This window comes from Lampetra fluviatilis, chromosome 43 (genome assembly GCF_964198595.1).
Source record: "Lampetra fluviatilis chromosome 43, kcLamFluv1.1, whole genome shotgun sequence".
NCBI lineage: Eukaryota > Metazoa > Chordata > Hyperoartia > Petromyzontiformes > Petromyzontidae > Lampetra > Lampetra fluviatilis.
Window position 1 is genome coordinate 7778395 of NC_136317.1, and position 7255 is coordinate 7785649.

Consider the following 7255-nt stretch of genomic DNA (forward strand, 5'->3'; position numbering starts at 1 on the left):
AGGTGGTCAAACCGTGGCGGATGAGGAAGGGCAGTTCTTGGATGTTATTCCCCGCACAGAGCGCTCCTTTGTACTCCTTGACGGGCCCTGTCCTCCTCCACGTTTTAAAACGATTGAAGATGGGCACCGGAGACCGAGGCGATGTTTGAGCCGCGGGCCAGGCGGGTGTGGCACCGCTCCACGTGGTCACTCACAACCTGGGCGCCCCAACTAGCCCCGACCCTGAACGCCAGACGCTCACCTCTGCGATGCATTTGCATGCCTGGGAAAGAGTCGAGCGTGGCGGTGCCGATGGTATGCCCGCTGGCAGGGTTTTGTAAGGTCAGTCTCCGCAGAATTGCAAATTCATCCACGATGATTCCTCGTGGGGGGAAGCCAACGTCCTGCCCTCACTGTCATAAAATATTTGTGAATTCGTAACTCCTCTCGGGGGGCAGCCTACAGCCTCGCATCTGCCAATTTGGGTAAAAAAAGAATAACTCCCGACGGAGTTTGCGACGACGCGAGTCGGGACTGCGTGTTACGGAATCCTCAAGCTCTGTGAGAAATCCGCGCCGAGCGGCACGAAGCCGGACGGGTTCCGGGTACCGCCTGCGGCTCGTGTGTCGAGCGTCTCGCGGCACCAGCAGCTCGTACCCGCCGACGAAAATAAATCTCAATCCTTGATTGACAACCGGGGCCGAGTCGCGTGCGACGCGTGTTGCACGGGGGGGGGGGGTCCAGTTCTATGGCAATACTTAGCGCGAGTGGCAGCCAATATCGACGCCAATGCAACTGAGACGGAGTGCTGTTTCACGTCAGTTCTCTCATTGGGAAAACTAAGATCTATAAATAAAACAATATTCATGTGGCGTGAATGCAGTGCAATTATCCCGCCTGGTGGGTTTCCATTGAAGTGACAAATCTCAACGAATAAAATATTCAGTGTCAGCATCGCTTAAATGTGTTTATTTAGAAAAAGGCAGCGTTTGTTTAGCTATGTGACTTTGCTGATGTGAAACAATGAGCGGGTATATGCTGTGCATATGTAGTAACACCGAATTAGGTGCACACACACGCAGCTTGGAGGCAACACTATTTATTAACGGTAAGTAATATAACACTGTACATGAGGTGGTGACCACCTTCCTCAACTCACTAACACTCTGGAACGCGACACAGACTGGACCAGGCAGGCAACGGCCTGCCTGGCCCAGGACGACGACTCGGGACTTGACGACCGATGATGTCTTCACTTCGGAGTACAGTACAACAGCCTCGCTCTGCGCCCACACCACGCTTATATCTGGTTTGGCGTGGCTGGCTCCGCCCTGGCGTGGCTGGCTCTCTTCAGGCCACGCCTCCCTTTCCAGGACACGCCTCACTTCCCCCACCTCTGGGAAGGTCCGGATCCCTCCACCACGTGACCCCCCAGGCACCCCCTTGGTGCCCCCAGCCTTCGTACAGGCCGACACAGTAGTGACCATTCTATGTCACTACATCACCCCCCCCTGTATAAACACACAGCCATCCCCGGCTGTAACACAACTGTGAAAAATCGAAAAGGTGTGCCTCCGAACCAGCAACATCAATAAATGACCGGCAACCGGTAAGAAATACAATCACGTAATATATACAGAATCGACGAGGGTAAAAGGGAACCGTATAGAAAACGGGGAATAAACAACAAATATACATGAAAACTGGCTAACCCACTTACGCTCCAGCACAGCCCCCCCCCCCATTAGAATCACGCATGCAATGACAGTCACCCGTTAGCACCCCCCCGCCTTTCCGACGTGGCGTCACAACCAGTAGCACGCGTCTGCCATATCGGGGGGGGAATTTCCATGTTACCACCCCACCGCCTTTCCGATGCGGCGTCACAACCAGTAGCACGCGTCGGCCATATCGGGGGGGGGATTTCCATGTTACCACCCCACCGCCTTTCCGACGCGGCGTCACAACCAGTAGCACACGTCGGCCATATCGGGGGGGGAATTTCCATGTTACCACCCCACCGCCTTTCCGACGCGGCATCACAAGCAGCAGCACGCGTCGGCCATATCGGTGGGATTTTAACCCAGTCTCTCTCCAAGACTCGCATCGCAGCATATAGCTGTACCGACCGAGCTGAGACGACCCAGTCTCTCACTCACTGCACAACATGCACCCTAACAACTGAGGGATACAGTCTCAACGTAACAGGACAACTCCACCTGAACCTTACGAATCTCCAGCCCACTGTTTCAACGCGCCTCGGAGGGTCTCAACCTCCAAGCCGTCAGGTCAAGCTGTCAGCCATAGCATGACGGGACCACACTCCCCGAGCCATGTGAGCGCACAGCCCACAAGGCTAGACAAGCCACATAGTGTCTCGATCTCCGGGCTGTCAGGTCAAGCCGTCAGACACAGCATGACGGGACCACACTCCCCGAGCCATGTGAGCGCACAGCCCACTAGGCTAGACAAGCCACAGAGTGTCTCGATCTCCGGGCTGTCAGGTCAAGCCGTCAGACACAGCATGACGGGACCACACTCCCCGAGCCATGTGAGCACACAGCCCACTAGGCTAGACAAGCCACGGAGTGTCTCGATCTCCGGGCTGTCAGGTCAAGCCGTCAGCCATTGCATGACGGGACCACACTCTCCGAGCCATGTGAGCGCACAGCCCACTAGGCTAGACATGCCACGGAGTGTTTCAATCTCCGGGCTGTCAGGTCAAGCCGTCAGCCATTGCATGACGGGACCACACTCTCAGAGCCCTGTGAGTGCACAGCCCACTAGGCTAGACATACCACGGAGTGTTTCAATCTCCGGGCTGTCAGGTCAAGCCGTCAGCCATAGCATGACGGAACCACACTCTCCGAGCCATGTGAGCGCACAGCCCACTAGGCTAGACATGCCACGGAGTGTTTCAATCTCCGGGCTGTCAGGTCAAGCCGTGAGCCATTGCATGACGGGACCACACTCTCCGAGCCCTGTGAGCGCACAGCCCGCTAGGCTAGACATACCACGGAGTGTTTCAATCTCCGGGCTGTCAGGTCAAGCCGTCAGCCATAGCATGACGGGACCACAACGTTCATGTTAGACACGCAACACTCACTGGGCCATCCTGGTCAGGACCTGCGCCCCAAGATAGGTGACAGCCAGCAGCACAATTCCAAATCCCTGGCAGCATGTCACCATCGCAATTTAACACCATCACAACACATACAATTTGAATTATGATCCCCCACAGAACTGATCCAATGCCGAACAGGTACGCACAATTTGTGACGATCCCGAATATTCAATGGTCACAACAATACACCTCACATCCCGTATCCGTACACATCATCTCCGAGACTCGCATTGCAGCATGCAGCTGTACCAACCGAGTGGAGAGAGCAACGCAATTTGACGGCAATTAACGTAAACGCACCCCCGATCCACGTAGAACACAAGGAGCATTCCCGCACAAAAGACATCATCTGTGCAACAACAAACAGGAACCAACCAGTGAGTTTGAAACAAACCGAACCTGTCATTTCAAAATCCCCTTCAACATTAACCATGGGACTCAGGGCATTCGAATTTTGAGAGCAAAAAAAAACTAGACACAAACGTCCAAAATCGCCGAATTTATTAATACAGTATATGCAGTATACGAAGTTCGTACAGTCAATCATTTGGCGCAATGCTCCATCCAGTCCCCACATATAAACAACAACAATCCTAGACAACCGCAACAACAAACCAATCCTAAACCCCTACGCCAAGCATCAAAAACGCCACACAGCAACACACCACAACACCAAGCACCCAACTAACATCCCTATGAATAGCAAACCAAAAGCCCTAAGCCAACCTCTTCCTGGCCACAACATCACAACAACAATATAACACCAAATAACACTCGCACAAGCCAACATGCAAAAAGAACAGAGGGAAAAACCGTCCGCGAGGAACACAAAACCGGAGAGTCAAACTGAAAAAGTCCCTCCCAGCAGTGTCTCCAACGTCGAAACCCTCTCTTCAATCATGGGCCCCTCTCGCTCTCACCACCGATGCCCTCCCCCGCTCTTCTTACTTCAATGTGGGGAGGGAGGCCCGTAATCACAGGGCTGCAGCGGCGCGCCGCCAGGCCGGTGCAGCACACAAGGCGCAAAAGGCGGGAACGCCGCCACCGCGAAACCACTGCCGCGGTGAAAATGGCGGGAACGCGGCTGTGGGAAGTGCGGGAACGCCAACACGTTGAAATGGCGGGAACGCCGCCGCCGCGGTAACGCTAGCACGTAAACAAATGGCGGGAACGGCGGCACGTTGAAATGGCGGGAACGCCGGCACGTTGAAGTGGCGGGAACGGCCGGCATGGTGCAAATGGCGGGAACGCCGGCGCTGTGAAACTGGCGGGAACGCCGCCGCAGTGAAATGGCAGGAACGCCGGCACCGCCGAAACGGCGCGAACGCCACAGCTGCGTCATCTTGCAATTTCGCCATCACTCACCAACACCCGGCCACTCCCTTGCCACCAGCAGCTGGTCGAGTTGACGAGCGACGTCGCTCCAACTCGCCGTCGATGGCGACCAGCCCGGGCCCGCAGCCTCCTCCCATGCAGGCTGCAGTCGCCCATCCCCCGGGGCACACCACCGGGGCCCCGGACTCCGGGGTCGTCGCAGGGAGAGGCCAGGTGCAACCCACACCGTCCATCCGCACCTCCGGTTGGGTCTTGCACTTCGCTGCCAGCTTTTACACCATGGCAGCGAAGGGTACAGCTTCTTCAAATTAATCAGCGAAAGTTCGATGACCACTTCTACACCAAATGTAGTGAGACCGAATTAGGTGCACACACACGCAGCTTGGAGGCAACACTATTTATTAAACGGTAAATAACATAACGCTGTACATGATGTGGTGACCACCTTCCTCAACTCACTAACACTCTGGAACGCGACACAGACTGGACCAGGCAGGCAACGGCCTGCCTGGCCCAGGACGACGACTCGGGACTTGACGACCGATGATGTCTTCACTTCGGAGTACAGTACAACAGCCTCGCTCTGCGTCCACACCACGCTTATATCTGGTTTGGCGTGGCTGGCTCCGCCCCGGCGTGGCTGGCTCTCTTCAGGCCACGCCTCCCTTTCCAGGACACGCCTCACTTCCCCCACCTCTGGGAAGGTCCGGATCCCTCCACCACGTGACCCCCCAGGCACCCCCTTGGTGCCCCCAGCCTTCGTACAGGCCGACACAGTAGTGACCATTCTATGTCACTACACATATAACAACCTCGAAGGAATGAGCTTGTTATCTGGCTGGTTGTCATTGTGAGTATATGGACGTTATAAAAATAATTGGACACGTAGGCTTTCGCGACCAATATCATTCATAATCAAGGTTTTGGGTGAGATCGCGTAAGTATAAATGTGTCATAACCCGCCACCATCTGACGCCAACGCGACTAAGAGAGTCGGACTGAGAGTAGCAATTAAATTGGTACGTTTCGCTTACGTGACAAACCTAACAAAAATAACACTGGTCAACACAGTTTTTCTGGCATAATGTATTCCAACGGGTTTAATGTAATTTTGGGGTGCTGATTCCAAATCTGGCATCAGTTTTTGTCTATCACATCAGGTTTTTGAGATATCAAATATTGCATTTTCAATAAAAACTGCAGAAGAAAAATATTAAATAAATGTGGATATCTACATAAAATGATATTATAAACACACTATCCTAAAAATACAGCACCATATTTTAACACTAAAGCAGTCACTGACTCGCAACAACTTGCATTCATAAGTGACGGAGTTAATTTCGGGTAAAATCAATGAAAATGGGGCATGCCGATAGCATAAAAATGATGTGATAGAGCAAATCTGAGATCAGATTTGGAATCAGCACCCTGAAATTAGTCTAAAACAGCTGCAAAAGTCCAGGCCAGAATTTTTTTTATTTTTTTTGTTGACCAGTGTAATAATTCGTATAAGCACGTGGGAAGCCCATTGAACCGCAACATCAAGAGGGACTTGGGTCAGAAGCAAATCGAGCGACAGAGAGCAGTCGACTTAAGATCGCACACAGCAGCGAGCGTCGCCCTCTACTGGATGAACAATTGGCCGCTTGTAGGCCACGCGTTGAATCACTTTGTGCCACCACGGAGACAGCTGCCACTGGGGGTGCCCCTTCCTGCATACATTGAGATGAATACGCCGATGCAAAGCGCCGTGAGACGCCACATCGTGAAAGGGGATGGGGTCGAGCAAAATAAATCATCATTATCATTCCTGTTACAATATGGCGCTTGCAATGACCAGGACAACAGCACACAGGGACAACGCGTTTAGCAGCACAGAGAGCGCCGTCAACTAAACACAACAGTGAGCAAGAAGGCAATTAAAGAGGGCACGGTTTAACGCATACAGATGAAAACATCCACAGAGCGGGGAGAGACGAGATGGAGACCGAGGGTAGAGATTGAAGTATTTGGTGGACGGATGACAGTGGAGGTGACTAGGGAAGAGGGACAGAACAGAGGCTCGTAGAGAGCCAAGGTCCATGCAGTCTACCCCACACACACACTGGGCCCTCTGGCTTAGAAGGCGGAGAGCACACACGCTAAATAATCGGAAGGTTGCGACTTTAAACCCCGCTAAGATCCTGGTCAACTCCACCCATCATCCCTCTGGCAGAAGAAAAAAAAAGAAACGGTTATCCCTTTGTCAATGGCAGTCGTTCTTAGGAGACTCACCCACGTCATGGCAATGTGAAATCTCCACCACCGAGTCGGAGCCGTAAACGGAGAGCTGAGCGGGGTGACGGGTGGGGCCCTCGACCGGACCCCCCCCCCCCCCCGCTATACATTCAGGGGGCCTCAGGAGTGCGAAACCGCCCTTGGGCCACGAGATTAACGGCACCCCCCCGAACGGCCTGACCGCGTAGCCCGCCCCCCCCCTACTCAACGTGCAGGCGTTTAACTCGCGTTACGACCCTAATGGAGGAGATATTCAATCGGAAACGCAGCGCCCTTTATTTTGTTCGCAATTAAATGCCCCCTCCACCCCCGCGAAACGGGAAGGCGCGCGGCGCCGGCTCCAGATGTCCGCGCGTGGTTCATCCAGAGCGCGCGGAGCTCCGCGCAGCCCAACGCTCGGCCAAGGCTTTAACGTGGGTCTCATAAATAGATTAGCTCTTGACTTTGACAAACGGCATTAATTTTATGCTCAAATAGAAATGAATGCGAGTGCACCTACGGCGGCCTCATTCCAGATCGCAAGTTCGGTGAATGCAT